Below are 17617 nucleotides of genomic sequence, written 5' to 3'. Positions count from 1 at the left end.
AGATTCGCCTAAATTTTACAAGTTATTATAGAAATCTAGTTTTATTCACCAAAAATATATCATAATTTTTAGTTAATTTGGGGCCATATTGCCAATATTTAGTTTCCACCATTGGTTTAACATATAATCTAACGACTCTCATTATATTTTGTGAGGTAAAATGATCCTACAATTTGTAATGCTCATAGGGCTTGAAATTGCTTTTGGATTGTTGATCTCAATGGAGACCAATGATCTAATCTCAATTTTAGCTACCATTAGAATTACAAACTATGGGTACAATTTACCTTACAAATACAATGAGGGTCGTTAGATTATATTTTAAATCAATGGTAGAAACTAAATATTATAGAGCCTACCATTTAAGCCTATCAATTATTTCCACCCTCAATGAAGCAGTCACCGGTGAGGAGGGACCTCAAAGAGATCAATCTGGACCGGTCAGCAAGAGTAAACACAACGGAAATACAAAGATATGATGGAGGCAATGCAGAAAAGATTGTTTTATTGCATGAGAATTGATTACATCCAACCAGTAACAACTGGGTTACAACATACCGGCTCACAGGCCTGGTAGAATAGGTCACAACCGAGACCTTGAATCTCAAAATCTATCTTCTACGCACAGTCTAGCTACTTGATTCTAATTGATTACCTTATAATGCATATATATATATATATATATATATATATATATATATATATATATATATATATATATATATATATATATATATATATATATCGATCCAAAGGATCCAGTCGGCCCAAAAGGGATCAAAACCCGAAGAACAAGATCTAATGTGCAAAATAAACAAGGTCGGCCTCCGCCAAGAGATTCCTCTGAAAAATCCAAAGGATGAAACGTAGATCACGAGAAAAGGTTGACCACACATCGAGGAACATCAGAATCAATGCCCAAGGCTCCGCAAGCTTCAGAATTGGTTCTGGTAGATCACCAAAATAGGTCTCAGGCAACTGGTAACAAAAGAACAACCAGTAACAAGAAACTGTCATGGAAACCAGTGGCGATATCTTGCCGGAAAATGATCCAAATGCGATGTGTTCTAGAAGAAAGAAACATGATCAAGTCTTCAAGAAGAATCCAAGTCCACAAGATCCGATGAGCCAAAACCGGGACACACAGAAAGGAAAAGTGAAACTGCAAACAAAAATCAAAACAAAAAGGAAAATGTTTATGGTTGATGCAAGATTGCAATGAACCGGGGATGCTCATGTATCAGACATCCAGGGTTATTGAAAAAGTGAGCCTCTCACTTTGTTGGGGTCAGAGGGAAACCAAGGCGGTCTACCTCTGCCTAAGAAATCCAAGATGAATCTTCAACCGGGCTGTCCTTCCACTTCACAAGATATTCTTTATACTCACTACTTCGAGTACTACGCCCAATCCTACTGTCCAAAATATCTTCAATCTTATCCGGTTCCTTCCGGGGTAATTGTTTCTCCAAGTCTGCAACACTATTCTCACTGAATTTTGGTTCATGATACTCATGAATATCTGTAATGTTGAATATAGATGAAATACTTAGATTGTCCAATAACTCAACTTCATATGTATTTCCAGAACTGAACTTCCTCAAAATCCTGCAAGGTCCAAACTTCTTCATTTGCAACTTGTTGTAAGTTCCAACTGGGAATCTCTCTTTTCTCAGATATACCATCACTTCATCGCCAACTTCTAATTACTTATTTCTCTTCTTCTCATCTTCCTTCTCCTTATACTTGTTGTTCATGTCTTCCAAATGTTGCTTAACCTAAATATGCAATGCTGCCATGTGATCTGCAAAGTCTTCTGCTTTTGAAGTCCTCTGGTCTTCACTGCTAATGTCTCTCAATTCTAATATCCCTCTAGGATGCACTCCGATAAAAATATCAAAAGGTGTTCTTCTGGTACTTCTATTCACTGAATTGTTGTAGGCAAACTCTGCTTGTGCAAGAATCAAATCCCAACTTCCGGTTTTATCTCCCACTAAACATCTCAACAAATTTCCCAAACTTCGATTAACAACTTTTGTCTGCCCATCAGTCTGTGGATGAAAAGTAGAACTGAACTTCAAATCTGTCTTCATCTTCTTCCAAAGTGTTCTCCAAAAATAGCCAACAAACTTAGTATCTCTAGCTGAAACAATGTTGTTAGGTAATCCATGCAATCTCACCACTTCTTTGAAAAATAGGTCTTCTACATGCAATGCATCTGATGTCTTCTTACACGGTATGAAATGAGCCATCTTTGAGAATCTATCCACTACCACAAATATAGAATCATTCCCTCTTGGTGTCTTAGGATATCCAAGTACAAAATCCATGCTTATATCCTCCCAAGGTCTTACTAGTATTGTCAAAGGTTTATACAATCCCACATTCTGACTACTACCTTTTGCAACTTGACAAACTCTACAACTCTACACATATCTCTTAACATCCTTATGAATCTGGGGCCAAAAGTACTGCTCACTCACCAATGCTATTGTTTTGTCAATGCCATGAAATGTCCAACTAAACCACCACCGTGTTTCTCCTTTATCGAATTCTCTCTCATAGAACTCTTAGGTATGCACAACTGAACTCCTCTGAATAACAGCCCATCCTGAATGAAGTAATCCAGCCATTTGCTTATGTCTACCATAACCGGTTCTCTACATGCTTTCCAAGGTTCTGCAAATTCTGGGTCTTCATCATACAAGGTCTTCAAATCTTCAAATCCTAATACTGTCACTCTCATCTCTGTAAGAAAATTCCTTCTTCTACTCAATGCATCAAAAACTTTGTTATATTTCCCACTTCTATTCTTCAACATAAAGGTGTAACTCTGCAATAATTCTACCCATCTCATATGTCTCTGATTCAACTTATTCTGAGTGTTCAAATACAACAAAGCTTGATGATATGTATACAACACAAACTCCTTAGGCAACAAGTAATGTCTCCACTTCTTCAAGGCTTGAACTATGGCATAAAATTCTTGATCATACACTGAATATCTCCTCCGGGCATCATTCAGTTTATCACTGAAATAGGCTACTGCTCTTCCTTCTTGACTCAAGATTGCTCCTACTGTTGTTCCACTTGTGTCACAATCCACTTGAAATACTTTATTGAAATCCAGTAAAGCCAACACAGGCTGCTCAGTCACATTCTGCTTCAACAGTTCAAAACTTTTGTTTGCTCTGGTGGTCCACTTGAATTCCTTCCGATCTCCTCTCATGGTCTCAATCATAGGGTTACAAACTGAACTAAATTTTTTGATAAACTTCCAGTAAAAACTAGCCAATCCATGAAATGATCTTACCTCTCCAATGCTTTCCAGTGTAGGCCATTCAACAATTGCTTTCACTTTCTCAGGGTCCATCTTCAAACCATCCTTAGATATCACAAATCCCAAATAGACTAACTCATCCTTCATGAAAGTACACTTCTTGATATTGATCAGTAACTTCACTTCTCTCAATCTCTGCAAAACTTGTCTTAACTACAACAAATGCTCCTCTCTTGTCTTATTGAAAATCAAAATGTCATCCAAATACACCATAACAAACTTACCCAAGAATTTCTTCAATACCTCATTCACTAGCCTCGTGAAAGTAATTGGTGCAATAGTCAATCCAAAAGGCATTACCAACCATTCATACAGTCCTTCAATTGTCTTAAATGATGTCTTCCACTCATCACCTTCTCTGATCTTAATATGATGATATCCACTCTTCAAATCTATCTTTGTAAAGTATTTTTCTCCACTCAAACAATCCATTATGTCATCCATCCTAGGGAAAGGAAATTGGTATTTCACTGTGATCTTGTTTATTTCTCTTGAATTAGTACACATCCTCCATTTTCCATTCTTCTTAGGTGCTAATACTGTTGGTACTGCACAAGGGCTCAGACTTTCCCTGATCAAGCCTTTCTTCACCAGCTCCTGCACTTGTCTATTTATTTCTTCATTCTCTATCGGTGTCAACCGATGTGCAACTTTGTTAGGAAAACTAGCTCTGGAAACCAAGTCCATGCAATGACTAATACTTCTCACAGGTGGCAATCCATCAGGTACATTATCCGAAATGATGTCCTCATATTCTGTCAGCAAATATTTTATTTCTTTCAGGTGTTCTTCTTCCGGTTTCAGACTCTCAATCTTCTTAGGAATTAAGGCAACACACACATTCCCATGTCTCAGTCCATCCATGAATTTCCTTCCATCTATTAAACAGATTCTAGCATTCATACAGACTTCATTCTTCAAAGGTTCCTCCAAAGGCAACAAGGTTTGTTTCATCCCATTGGCCACAATAGTGTATGTATTCTTTCTCCCATCATTTACTCTCTGTCTATCAAACTGCCAAGGTCTACCCAACAAAAGATGACAAATATCCATAGGAATAATATCACAAAAGACTTCATCATAATAATTCCCAATTTTTAATTTCACCAAACATTATTCACTTACTAACAACTTATGTTCATCCTGAATCCATGCTATCTGACAAGGCTTAGGGTGTTTCAATCTCTCCAATTTCAACTTATTCACCTTCTCTTCTGAAACAAGATTATCCAAACCACCACTATCAATAACAACTTTACAACACTTACCGGATACCTTACATCTGGTCTTGAACATATTCTTCCTCTGCAAGGTCTCTTCATCTCTTCCGGTATGAAACAAAGCTCTCGTCATCATCAACAGTTCTCCATCTTCCAGTTTGTTGTCTGATCCGGTGGGGTTTTCTTCCACCACTGCTTCTCTTTCGGTAGTTTATGTCTTCTTACACTCGAATGCACAATGTTCTTCTCCTCCACACTTAAAGAAGGTTCCTCTGAATGTCCTCTTGTCATCTTCCAAAGTTCTCATTCCGGTAACATCTGGTTCTCTCCTCTGGTAGAAATTTATATCATCCTTCCGGTATGAATTACCTTCTTTTCTCACTTCCTTGTCCTTGTTTTGATCTGTATTGGTTGCTCTTCCTCCGATATATCATCTTCCTCCTTGAAATATTCCTTCGGTAAACCTTCCACCTCTACCTCTCTATCTTTGTTCATGTCTTTTATTTAACTTCTCTTCTTCCTTTAGGGTGTACTGGTAAGGTCCTTCAACACTCTCCAATTTGATCATACTCAATTTATCTTGTATAGACATTTGCAATACATTCAAATATCTTGCAACTTGTTCAACTTCATCATCAACATGTCTAGATCTGATGTTCAACTTGTAAAATGCTTCGGTGTACTCCTTCACACTAGATTCCTTCTGTCTCAAATTCTGCAATTTCTGGAACAAATCCACTTGATAATTCGCTGGCACAAACTTTGATTTTAACTTAGAAATCATTTGATCCGTGTCTTAATCTTCTCTTTACCTCTTCTTTGTTTATCAACTTGCAAATGCTCCCACCAAAGAGATGCATGACCTTTCAACCGGGTACAGGCATATTTTCCCTTCCTCTCTTCTACAGTGTTTTCAAAATCAAAATACCATCAATTCATCTGAATCTAACTTCCCATAATATTCTGGTGGGGTAAAATGAGGTTTAGTATTCGCCCTACGCAAAACCCTCAAAAAACTTTCCTCATACGGATCAACCGCTGGTAGGTTTGCTTGTTCTGTCGGGGCTTATTCTCCTTCATCTTCACTTACATCTTCAATATCTAGACCTCTTCTCTGGTATGTCTCCACGACTTCTAACTGGGCTTCTATTCCTCGCAACATCTCCATCACAGCAGGGTATGCATTCCCACGCGCTCCACCATTCCTAGCTCCTCTTCGCACCATCATTCACGCTAGTCCTCTGCAGCTGCAGGTTGGGTCCTCAATCCTCCACCCTACAACAAAATTTCGGGACACGCAACCTCTAGAATAAAACTTCGCTCTGATACCACTTGAAGCAGTCACTAGTGAGGAGGGACCTCAAACAAATCAATCCAAACCAGTCAGCAAGAGTAAACACAATGGAAACACAAAGATATGATGGAGGCAATGCAAAACATATTATTTTATTGCATGAGAATTGATTACATCCAACTGGTAACAACCGCGTTAAAACATACCGGATCATAGGCTTGGTAGAATAGGTCACAACTGGGACCTTGAATCTCAAAATCTATCTTCTACGCACAGTCTAGCTACTTGATTCTCTCCTTGATTCTAATTGATTACCTTCTAATGCATAATTACAAATATATATCGATCCAAAGGATCTAGTCGACCCAAAAGGTATCAAACCCGTAGAATGAGACCTAACGTGCAAAATAAACAAGGTCAGCCTCCGCCAAGAGATTCCTCCAAAAAAATCCAAAGGATGAAATGTAGATCGTGGGAAAAGTTCGGCCACACGCCAAGGAACATCGGAATCAATTTCCAAGGCTCCGCAAGGTTTGGAATGGGTTCCAGTAGATCACCAGAATAGGTCTTAGGCAACCAGTAACAAAGGAACAACCAGTAACAAGAAACTATCATGGAAACCGGTGGCGATATTTTATCAAAAAATGATCCAAATGAGATGCGGTCTAGAAGCAAGAAAGATAATCAAGTCTTCAAGTAGAATCCAACTCCACAGGATCCGGTGAGCCAAAATTGGGACACACAGAAAGGAAAAGTGAAACTGCAAACAAAAAACAAAATAGAAAGGAAAATGTTTTTGGTTGATGCAAGATTGCAATGAACCAGGGATGCTCCTACATCACTCAAGCCCCTACTTTTCTATAAGAATTTTATTTTTTTAATGGAATGATTCGCCATACTAATTAATACATTTTCCTAGAGCAAATTTTGACGAACCAAAATTGACCAAACAAATGAAACCTTAGAAAGGAGACTTGGTCTAATCATGTTGAGTTAGATGGAAAGAAAGTAGTGAATTCAAATTTTCAAGAAGGCATCCTTCTATTTGCAATTAGAGCTAATCGCATTCCCCTAGGGTAGAATAAGACATGGTTGTGACACTCGCTTCAATGCAAAAAAATTGCGAAGAATTTTAGAAGGATGAATTTTAGGATATAGATGTCTCACTTTTTGTAGACAAATAAGTTGATACGTTGTTGCAGATGGATTTAATCAAAAGTAATTGGAGGAAACCCTAGTAGGGTTGTGGTAAGATCATGGCTCAAAGAAGAGTGAAAAAATACAATCAATATCAACTTTCTACCCAAGAATTTTTTTTTTTGTTTAATTTGGCAATAAATAACAGTAGGATGAAATCCCAAAGATCAATCCATGGTGATGCGAAGGTCATTTGGTATACTTGCAGAAATGGGAGTGGAAATTCAACCGCAGATCGAAAACCACTTTCTATGGTGTCTTCTAGATTCACCTAAATAATTTTCCCTTGGAGTTTTGGATTGGTGATTGTCTTTAGTAAATTGGATCAAAAAAAGATATTGTGTTTGGATTGGAAATGTGGAAGGATGACTTTGCCTTCTTAGTCAAGATAAAGTTAATCTCCATTTAGCCCATCCCTCAGATTATTCAACTCATGTTGTTAGGGGTTGTGTTGGAACAAGCAATAGAACTTTAGGAGAGAAGATTATTTTGTTTAAGGTGTGGGCATTGGTTTCATTTTGAAGTAGAATGTCTCATACGTGCTCTACAGAAATGGGTTCCAAATTGAACAGAGACCAAGAGGATCCAATAGATGGACAAACTAAAGAATATGTCCCTTCTTAGATTAAAAAAGATAGTCTCACAGAGGTCTTGCGACATCAAGACACCAACCATTCTTAATCAAAGTTGGTTGAGGAACAATTTCATGAAGGTGGCCTCAATGTCACAACGAAAATTGTGGAGACAAGAGATTAGGAAGGTGAAATCCAATTGCATAACTCTTCAGAGGTCCCAAACAGGAATGGGGGGTCAAGGAATTTTTGGATGAATTCATGCTAAAAGTAGAAGATTAATGGAATAAACATGACACCCTGAAGGTGCTATCTCTATTTCTTGATTCCAAGCAAGCTACACCTGCGAGGCCATGTGAAGATTCAGACCAAGATGACACAAAGGATCATCAGGAGAACCCTATCAATGAAATTGACATCTTAGACCCTGGATGCATTAGGCAAATGGTATAAAATCTTATGTAAAAGGGCTCTTTCAAAGGGAAAGTAGGAAGGAAATCAAACAAGAAGAAAAGGGAAGACGATGCACTTAAGGGTGAGAAAACTTCCATCAAATCTTATATGTTGAGATCTAGATCCAAGGGAGGAAACCCATCCCTTGGAAGGAAATGAGGATCCTTACTTGAAATGTTAGGGGCTTAATTTCCCCTGAAAAAAGGCACATGGTCAAGCACAAATTAGTAACCCTAGTGACCGATATAGTTCTCTTGCAAGAAACAAAGCTATCTACTAAGGAGTTAGATCTCTTCATCAAATATTTTAAAGGATGGTCTGGACACTTTATGAAGGCTACAAGTACCTCAGGTGGTTCAATCTTACCAAAAGGTTGTGATCAAAAGTTTAAATTCCTCACTAATGTTTGTAGTCTTTAATGTTTATGGCCCGACAAAGACAAAAGACAAGAAGAAGGTTTGGGTAGAATTAAGCAATAAAATCAAGAAAATCTCGGACAAGTTTTCCATTGTAGGTTATTTTAACACTACCTTGAACCCCAAGGATAAGTTGGGAGGTGTGGGCAAAGTTACATAGGTTCTAAATGATTTCTCTACCTTTTTAAGTTTGAATGGTCTGATCGACTGTGTGCCACCCAATGGATGTTACACATGGAACAACAAAAGAAGTAATTTTTTTCACTATTGCCGAGAGACTTGGTCGCTCTTTTATAGCTAAAGGATGGCTAAATTGGCCATCCCTACCCACTACCCAAATAATCCTGACATCTATCTCTAATCATTTTCCTAAGGAGATAGAAATTATGTAAGATGTGCCATGACAAAGATCCCAATTTTGGTTTGATAAATTGTTGCTCAAGTACCCAGATCTTTTGCCAAAATTAAAGTAGTTGTGAGAACAACCTATTCACGAGTTAGGAACTAAAATGGATATTTTTCATAATAAATTAAAAAGAATCAAGGAACATCTCAAAGTTTGGAATAAAAATGTATTTGGCAATATTTTTCATGATAAATAAAGAATCCAAGATGAGCTATCGATACTCAGTGAGATAGTAATGCAACATGGAATGACCCAAGTAGAATATGACAAACAAAAGCTTCTCTTGGTGAAATATCAAGAAATTCTTGCACAAGAGGAGTGCTACTATAAATCAAAGTCACAGGTTGTATGGCTTGATGAAGGAGATCTAAATACCAAATTTATTCACAACACTTCCAAACTTAGGCTTCATGCAAATAGGATTGTGCAAGCCCCTTGCATTGATAAAAGCATCACAAAAGACTTGATGGAAATCCAAACAATTGGGGTTGCTAATTTCCAAAACCTTCTCAAGTATGATGGCAAAGAAGACATACTCCACCATGGCTTTCTGAATTGGATCTCGAGGTATGTAGTTGAGGAAGATAATAGTTTTTTTACCAAGTTCATATCTTTTGAGGAATCCAAAGAGGTCGTCTTTGATCTACATCTAGACAAAGCACCAAAACCTGATGGTTTTCCCACTTTGTTTTATCAAGTGTGTTGGGATTTTATCTAGATGGACATGTGGAAAGTTATAGAACAGTCAAGGACCAAAACAACAATGGTAAAGTTTAAGGAAGTTAAGTAGCAGAACAACTTCCTACACTAACCTTGAGAGGAATCTGTAAAAGAGAATCAAACAACATCAAACACACACATGAAACATTATGTTAGAGTTAGAAATCAAAATAGACACTAAACTAAGTTAGCTTCAAAATCAAGAACCCCAAGCACATCTCGTGTTCCTCTATCTCCAAGGATCTTCAAGATTCAAGGTGGCTCTCACTTGGAAGAGCACTTGATCTTTTAGATGTCAACCTAAAGAATGAGATTGAAGGATATGCCAAGATCAAAATGAATGCTACTAAGATCCTAGCTAGATGATCAAATGATATGAAAAGATGAAATGCAAGATGGAATGCAAGATATGAGATTAAGATTGATTCCAAATTCAAAGCTTAGGTGTGCTAATTAAACTAACATAGAGATTGCTATGAAATTGATATACAATGGTTATGAATTAAGCTAGCATGAAAATGGGATTAGCATGATACTAACAACATGATGAAAGCTAAACTAGTATGCAACTAAGATGATCTAAGTGCTTGAAGATGACAAATTGAGCTCCTTGATAACCTCCAAAATGACTAAGTTTGATGCACAAGATGATGGATCTTAAGATTGAAGAAATGAGCTCTATTTATAGAGAAAATAGAGAAATGGATGGCCAATATTGAGCAATCTTAACGAGGGCTAGGACTAAAAGTCATCAATCCATGAGGGGGATTCAATCCAATCCCAAGTTGAAAAATGTCACCTTGAGATGTCTTGAGAGGATGCTAAGAAAGCATTAGGTGCTAAGTAAGCATTAGGGATAACCTCAAGGGATGGCATCATTGGATAATGCCATTATCCAAGGGAGCATGCTATTTTCCAAGAGGTAAACTCTTGTGCAAAGTTGAAGGATGGCCAAAGGGACAACCGTCATGGGCTAGGGTGATGTCTTGTAAGAGGCATTAAATTCTCTTTGAAGACTTTGGAGGTTAACTTGTTGAAAGTTAGATAATCTTCAAGGCTTTTGTAAGAGCCTTACAAGTTTGGAAGACTCAACAAGTTAACTTGTTGAAGAAGGTAAAGCCTTCAACACATTTTGAAGACTTCTCCTCAAATTTGGAGAAGTGACTCCCCAAAATTTAGGGATGTGACATGATTAGATGAATTAGGCTAGTTAATGAGGGATTAGAGGGGTTCTAGAAGAATATTAGCATGCTAATGGAAAATGTAGGAGAATGCAAGTGGAGGGAAATAGGCATTTTTAGATAAAATAAAAGATATTGTAGCCAAAAGGGGTGCAACTTGCATATGTAGGATTTTGCAAGTGGGGAGACTATTCACAAATAAATAATGATTTATTTAAATGCAAAGGGATTTTAATCAAATGTAAATTCAATTAAAAGGGAAAAAAGGGTTTTAATTAAATAAATAAGATTTATTCAATTAAATGGCTAAAGGGTACTTAATCAAACCTTAGTTTAATTAATAGGTTAGGCTAAAAGAAAAGGATTTTATTCAAATCTTTAATTTGATTAATAGGCTGATTGGAAGAATAAGGATATTAATTAAACCTTAGTCTAATTAATAGGCGAATAAATGATGATTAAATGAATAGAATTCATTTAATTAGGTGTGGAAGTTTTAGGTGTCTACATTTTGCCCCTCTTTGAAGCGACATGTGACCACATGTTGATTCAAAGAAAAACGCTCGATATGTCGCCAAAATTCTTGATATCGTGTTGTCGTCAAAATTGTCGATATGAAGCCCTGGGTATGAAGAATTGATTTGATATGAGATTCGATGATAGAACTGATGTCGATATGGAATTGATATGGAATTGATGTAGATATGCCCCATCGGGAGATAATTGAGAAAAATAACGATTTTCAGTGTAGTGTCGCGATGCACGACGATTTTTGGACGATTTAAATTTTTTTGAATTTTTTATTTCTTTTTGAATTTTTAATTTTTTTTTATATTTATCTGTCAATAAATGTTATTAAAAAGAATAGATTAAAATGATGAAGAGACTAGGTGGGCATAGCGCGTACATGCCCCACACGTCCACCGAGGCACCATAGTCGCCTACGTCAGCATGGGCTATATAAACCCTCAAGGGCCCATTTCTACCTCATTTGTGCACTTGGCATTTGGAGAGTGGAGCTTGGAGAGGAGAAAAGAAATGACCCCCCTATCACAAGCATCAATTTGAGCAAGTTTGGCACTACCAGCGACCAGTGGAGTACAGCTCACCAGTGAGTTTGATCTTCTAACCCTCTTTTGTGAATTTTTAGCTACATTTTCATGTTTTTAGGTTAGATTTTTCAAGTTTTTCGCTTGTATGATAGGGTTTTTTCCCTTTTTTTTTACTGAATGTTTTAGCGCATATGCTAGATTCTGAAGTGCATTTGTCATACGACATAGCACAGTTGAATTTTCTTGTAGCGCGTATGTTTATTTAATTATCGCATTTGTTTGATTTCGTAGCGCATTTGCAAAGTTGTACAACGCATTTGTTAACTCTTCTAGCGCATTTGTTACAATGTTGAAATTTTTGAAATTTTTTACATGTGCAAATTAGATGTTTGGGTTTGTTAGGATGTTGTGTACCTTGTCGATGTGTTGATATGCGTCGATTGCATTTGTTGAGATATGAGATGTCAAAAATTTGGTCTAGGGTTGGTATGAGTCAAATGTCGATATGGTTCAAATTCGATATGGGTCACGTTGGTATGGATCTTGATTGTCGATTGTCGATTGGAGTCAAGCGTCGATATGGTTTAAATTTGATATAGGTCAAGTTGGTATTGATCCTGATTGTCGATATGAGTCAAGTATCGATATGGTTCAAAGGTTGATATGAGTCAAATTGGTATGGATCCTGATTGTCAATATGAGTCAAGTGTTGATATGGTTCAAAGGTCGATATGAGCAATTGATTGTCGATATGGGTCAAACTGGTCAATATGGGTCAAACTTGTTGATATGGGTTAATACTTGATTATCGATATGGATCGAACTTGTCGATATGGGTCAAACTTTGTCAATATGAGTCAAATTGATTCGATATGGGTCCAACTTTGTCGATATGAGTCAAACTGATTCGATATGGGTCAAATTTGTTATTGATAGGATGCTTGATATGTGTCCTAGATTGATTGATTCAACTGATTGTGATATGATACTTGATTTGATATGATGCTTTGAGTTCGATATGATACTTTGATTTCGATATGAGACTTTGATTTTGATATGATTCTTTGATTTCGATATGAGACTTTGATTTTGATATGATACTTTGAGTTTGATATGAGACTTTGATTTCGATATGATACTATGAGTTCGATATGAGACTTTGATTTCAATACGATTCTTTGATTTTGATATGAGACTTTAATTTCGATATGATTCTTTAATTTTGATCGATAGGTTAAGTTGAACCCACTTAGTTGTCAAGAGTATCTGATTTGGAACTCTTTGTTTGATATCGTGGCTATCATCACTTTGATAGGTGCCCCTTTTTGATTGAGAGTTGATGCTTGATTGCTTAGAATAGGTCGAACTGATATGGTACTCATGTGTCGATATAGGTGCACTTAGGTGTTATCCAACTACGAGAGTGATACCCAAAGACACTCTCCATGCGAGGACGATTGACTGATGATGACTGAGCGGTGCTCGAGGCTTGTTGATTGATACACTTGCTACGCATGCCTTCCTACCGGAAGAATAGAGAACTTCTAACGACCTTGGATGAGCGATAGCACAATGATCATAACACCTTTCACTTGTCGGTAGGAGAGATCATAGTCACTCCTGAGGATGTTTATCAAATTCTTCGGATTTTAATCACCGACGAGCTAGTAGTATATGATGTTGAGGAGGTTGGTGGGATCGATGCGCTACGAGAGATTTTTTATGATCCCCACATTGTTGGATATTCAGTGGCTTGGCAAGATATGGTGGACAGATATGCCCCACTCCCCTCATTTGTAGCTGGATTGGTAGGTGGTTTCCTTTTGTCAAATAGGAGATCACATGGGTTATCAGTTGGATGGGGTCGTGTGCTTTGGTGGATGGTGCGAGAGAGGACCCGTTATGCGTGGGGGATATGTGTTTTGGCCCACCTGTATCATGAGTTACACCAGATGGTATATGACAGGGATTGAGGGTCTACTCTAGCAGCAGGTTGCTCATTGCTTCAGATTTGGGTGTGGGAGCATATAGCTATTATGCACCCCATTGTTTAGAGATATGATGGAGGAGCATCCTCGGTTCACAACAATCTTGCATCAACCAAAAACATTTTTCCTTTCTGTTTTGTTTTATGTTTGCAGTTTCAGTTTTCCTTTTTGTGTGTCCCGATTTTGGCTCACCGGACCCTGTGGAGTTGGATTCTACTTGAAGACTTGATCATCTTTCTATCTTTCATAGGACATCGCATTTGGATCACGTACCGACAAGATATTGCTACCGGTTTCCATGACAATTTCTTGTTATCGTTTGTTCCTTTGTTACCGGTTACCTGAGACCTATTCTAGTGATCTACCGGAACCCATTTCGAAGCTTGCGGAGCCTTGGGTGTTGATTTCAATGTTCCTTAGTGTGTGGCCGACCTTTTTCCATGATCTACATTTCATCCTTTGGATTTTATAGAGGAATCTCTTGGCGGAGAACAACCTTGTTTATTTTGCACTTTAGGTCTCGTTCTTCGGGTTTTGATCCCTTTTGGGCCAACTAGATCCTTTGGATTGATATATATTTGTAATCATGCTTTAGAATGTAATAAATTTGAATCAATCAAAGTATCAGATAGATAGACTGTGCCTAGAAGATAGATCTTTCGATTCAAGGTCCCGGTTGTGACCTATTCTACCAGGCTTATGTGCCGGTATGTTGTAACCCGATTGTTACCTATTGGATTTATTCAAATTTCATGAAATAAAACTATCTGTTATGCATTGCCTCCATCATATTTGTTTGTTTTCGTTGTGTTTACTCTTGCTGACCGGTCCAGATTGATCTCCTTGACATCTCTCCTCACCGGTGACTGCTTCAAGTGGTATTAGAGTGAAGTTTCATTCCAGAGGTTGTGTGTCCTGAATTTTGTTGTAGGGTGGCAGATTGCGGATCCGAGATGAAATTGTAGAGGACTAGCGTGAATCAATGGCACAAAGAGGAACTAGGAATGGTGGAGCACGTGGGAATGCAGACCCTGTTGTGATGGAGATGTTGCGAGGAATAGCAGCCCGATTATAAGTCGTGGATACAACCCAGAGAAGAGGTTGACATATTGAACATGTAAGTGAACATGAAGGAGAAGAAGCCCCATTAGAACAAGTAAACCTACCAATGGTTGATCCAGATGAAGAAATTTTTTTAAGGGTTTTGAGTAGGGCGAACACTAAACCTAATTTTACCCCAACGGAATGTGATGGGAAGTTAGATTCAAATGAATTGATGGATTGGATCTCAGAGATGGAGAAGTATTTCGATTTTGAAAACACTGCAGAAGAGAGGAAGGTGAAATATGCCTACACTCAGTTGAAAGGTCATGCATCTCTTTGGTGGGAGCATTTGCAAGTTGATAGAAAAAGAAGAGGTAAAGAAAAGATTAAGAGATGGGATTAGATGATTGCTAAGATTAAATCAAAGTTTGTACTGGTGAATTATCAAGTGGATTGATTCTGGAAGTTGCAGAATCTGAGATAGAAGGAATCTAGTGTGAAGGAGTATGTTGGAATTTGCATGAAGATTGCATTAATGATATGTTATGTTGTCATTGATGTCAGTTAACCGGTAATGTTATTATTGTAATGATGTTGTTGTAATGTTGTTTTCTAACTAGTAGGAAGAACTAGTGAAAGGAAACTGTAACCGGTAGGTTAGTTTGTGGAGTGAACAGGTATTGCTAAGTATTGGAGAGTTGAACCGGTAAACCCCACCTGTTGTTTTGATAAACCCTAACCAATTAAGTTTGGTGAATTGGTTATATTGGTTTATGATCTGATAATGAATGGTTATGATTATGACACGTATGCATATTGTATGAAGAGAGTTTCAAAGTGATTTTGGCGCATTGAGGTAACGGTTTTGGTCTTGGGAATGAGAAAGTATACTGCATGTAATGCAAATCGTGTGATGAGTTATTGATCTTGATGAAGCGGTGATGAAGGAGTGATCGAGGCTTTCTTGAATAATGTGTAGAGATTGTTATGTAATCCAATGGTCATACTTGAACTGACTTGTTTGTAATCTCTATGTGAGAATTAGGTTTTTGTTGTGTTAACCGACCTAATTGATTTGTTTATAAGGTTGATGAGTTGTTTATTTGAAGTGTTGGAAAATTTGAATTGAGTGTGTGGTTGCCAAACCGGATTATGTATCTACAGTTTGAGTAAAGGCAGATAGGAGCATGAAAAGGATCTGAACAAGCAAGTGAAGTGCTATTCAAACATATCAACAACTCCTGTTGTTTTATAACAATTACAACAGTTAAATCCCCTAACCGGGTAAGCTCTAACAAGCTTGGTGTTATTCAAATCCTCTAACAAGGTGATCCATTAGCTTGGATTCTAAATCCTTTACAAAGGTTACTCCTCACAGGGTATTTCTTGTAACAAGGCATTATAGTCAATCCCTTAATTGGGTGGTTCTTAACATGATCAATTCTTAACAGGAATTTTTGTAAAAGCTTTAATAGGCTTGGCTCCTAATAGGGCAAACTTCAGAAGAGTTCAAAATTTCTTGTGAGTCTCATCTCACTGTGGTTTTTCCCATTTTGGTTTCCATGTCAAAAATATTTTGTCAAGTGGTGAATGTTTTTGTGGTTATGTTTTATAATGGTTGATTTGCTTAACTACTTATTCCATGTTGATAAGTCATGATAACTGGCAACAATATGAAATGTAGTTTTACTTACATCGGTAAAAGCATTTGGATATTTGTAAGTTACATGTTGATTTCTGTTATCTATTGTAACAATCAATCGGTTTAGCTTGATAGTATTTATCTTGACAGAGATATTACATTGATAGTTCTAATATTACTTTGAGAGATTGATTTTGAGATTGGTGAAGTTTTATCAGTTTTTCTATCTATTGATTGATCCCCCCCCCTCCTCAGTAGTTGACCGGAGCCTTGTTCTTTCATCATACCATTAGAGTACACAAAAGCATTTTACAAATTTAAAATCAGATCCGGACATGTTGATGATGAAGTTAAACAACTCATAAGATATTTGAATGGATTGCGGATGTCTATACAAGATGAATTCAGTATGATCAAATTGGAGAGTGTTGAAGAGGCTTACTAATATGCACTAAAGGCTGAAGAGAAATTGAACAAAAGACATGAGAAAAGACAGAGAGGTAGAGGTGGGAGGTTTACCAGAGGAATATTTCAAGGAGGAAGAGGATATACCAGAGGAAGAGGAACCAGTACAAATCACAACAAGGACAAGGAAGTGAGAAAAGAAGGTAATTCATATCGAAAGGATGATAGAAATTTCTACTGAAGGAGAGAACCAGATGGTTACCGAAATGAGAAATTTGGAAAACAAGACAAGAGGACATTTAGAGGAACTTGCTTTAAGTGTGGAGGAGAAGGAGACCATGCATTTGAGTGTAAGAAGACAGAGGCTACCGAAAGAGGAGCAATGGTGGAAGAAAACCCCACCGGATTAGATAATAAACTGGAAGATGGAGAACTACTGATGATGAGGAGAGCTTTGTGTCATAATGGAGGCGATGAAGAACCCTTGGAGAGGAAGAATCTGTTCAAAACCAAATGTAAGGTATCCGGTAAGTGTTGTAAAGTTGTTATTGATTGTGGTAGTTCAAATAATCTTGTTTCAGAAGAGATGGTGAATAAGTTGAAATTGGAGAGGTTGAGACACCCTAAGCCTTATCAGATAGCATGGAATCAGGATGAACATAAGTTGTTAGTAAGTGAGAAGTGTATGGT

The sequence above is a fragment of the Cryptomeria japonica genome, chromosome 2 (assembly GCF_030272615.1).
Source record: "Cryptomeria japonica chromosome 2, Sugi_1.0, whole genome shotgun sequence".
In the NCBI taxonomy this organism is placed as follows: domain Eukaryota; kingdom Viridiplantae; phylum Streptophyta; class Pinopsida; order Cupressales; family Cupressaceae; genus Cryptomeria; species Cryptomeria japonica.
This window is presented reverse-complemented; position numbering follows the sequence as displayed.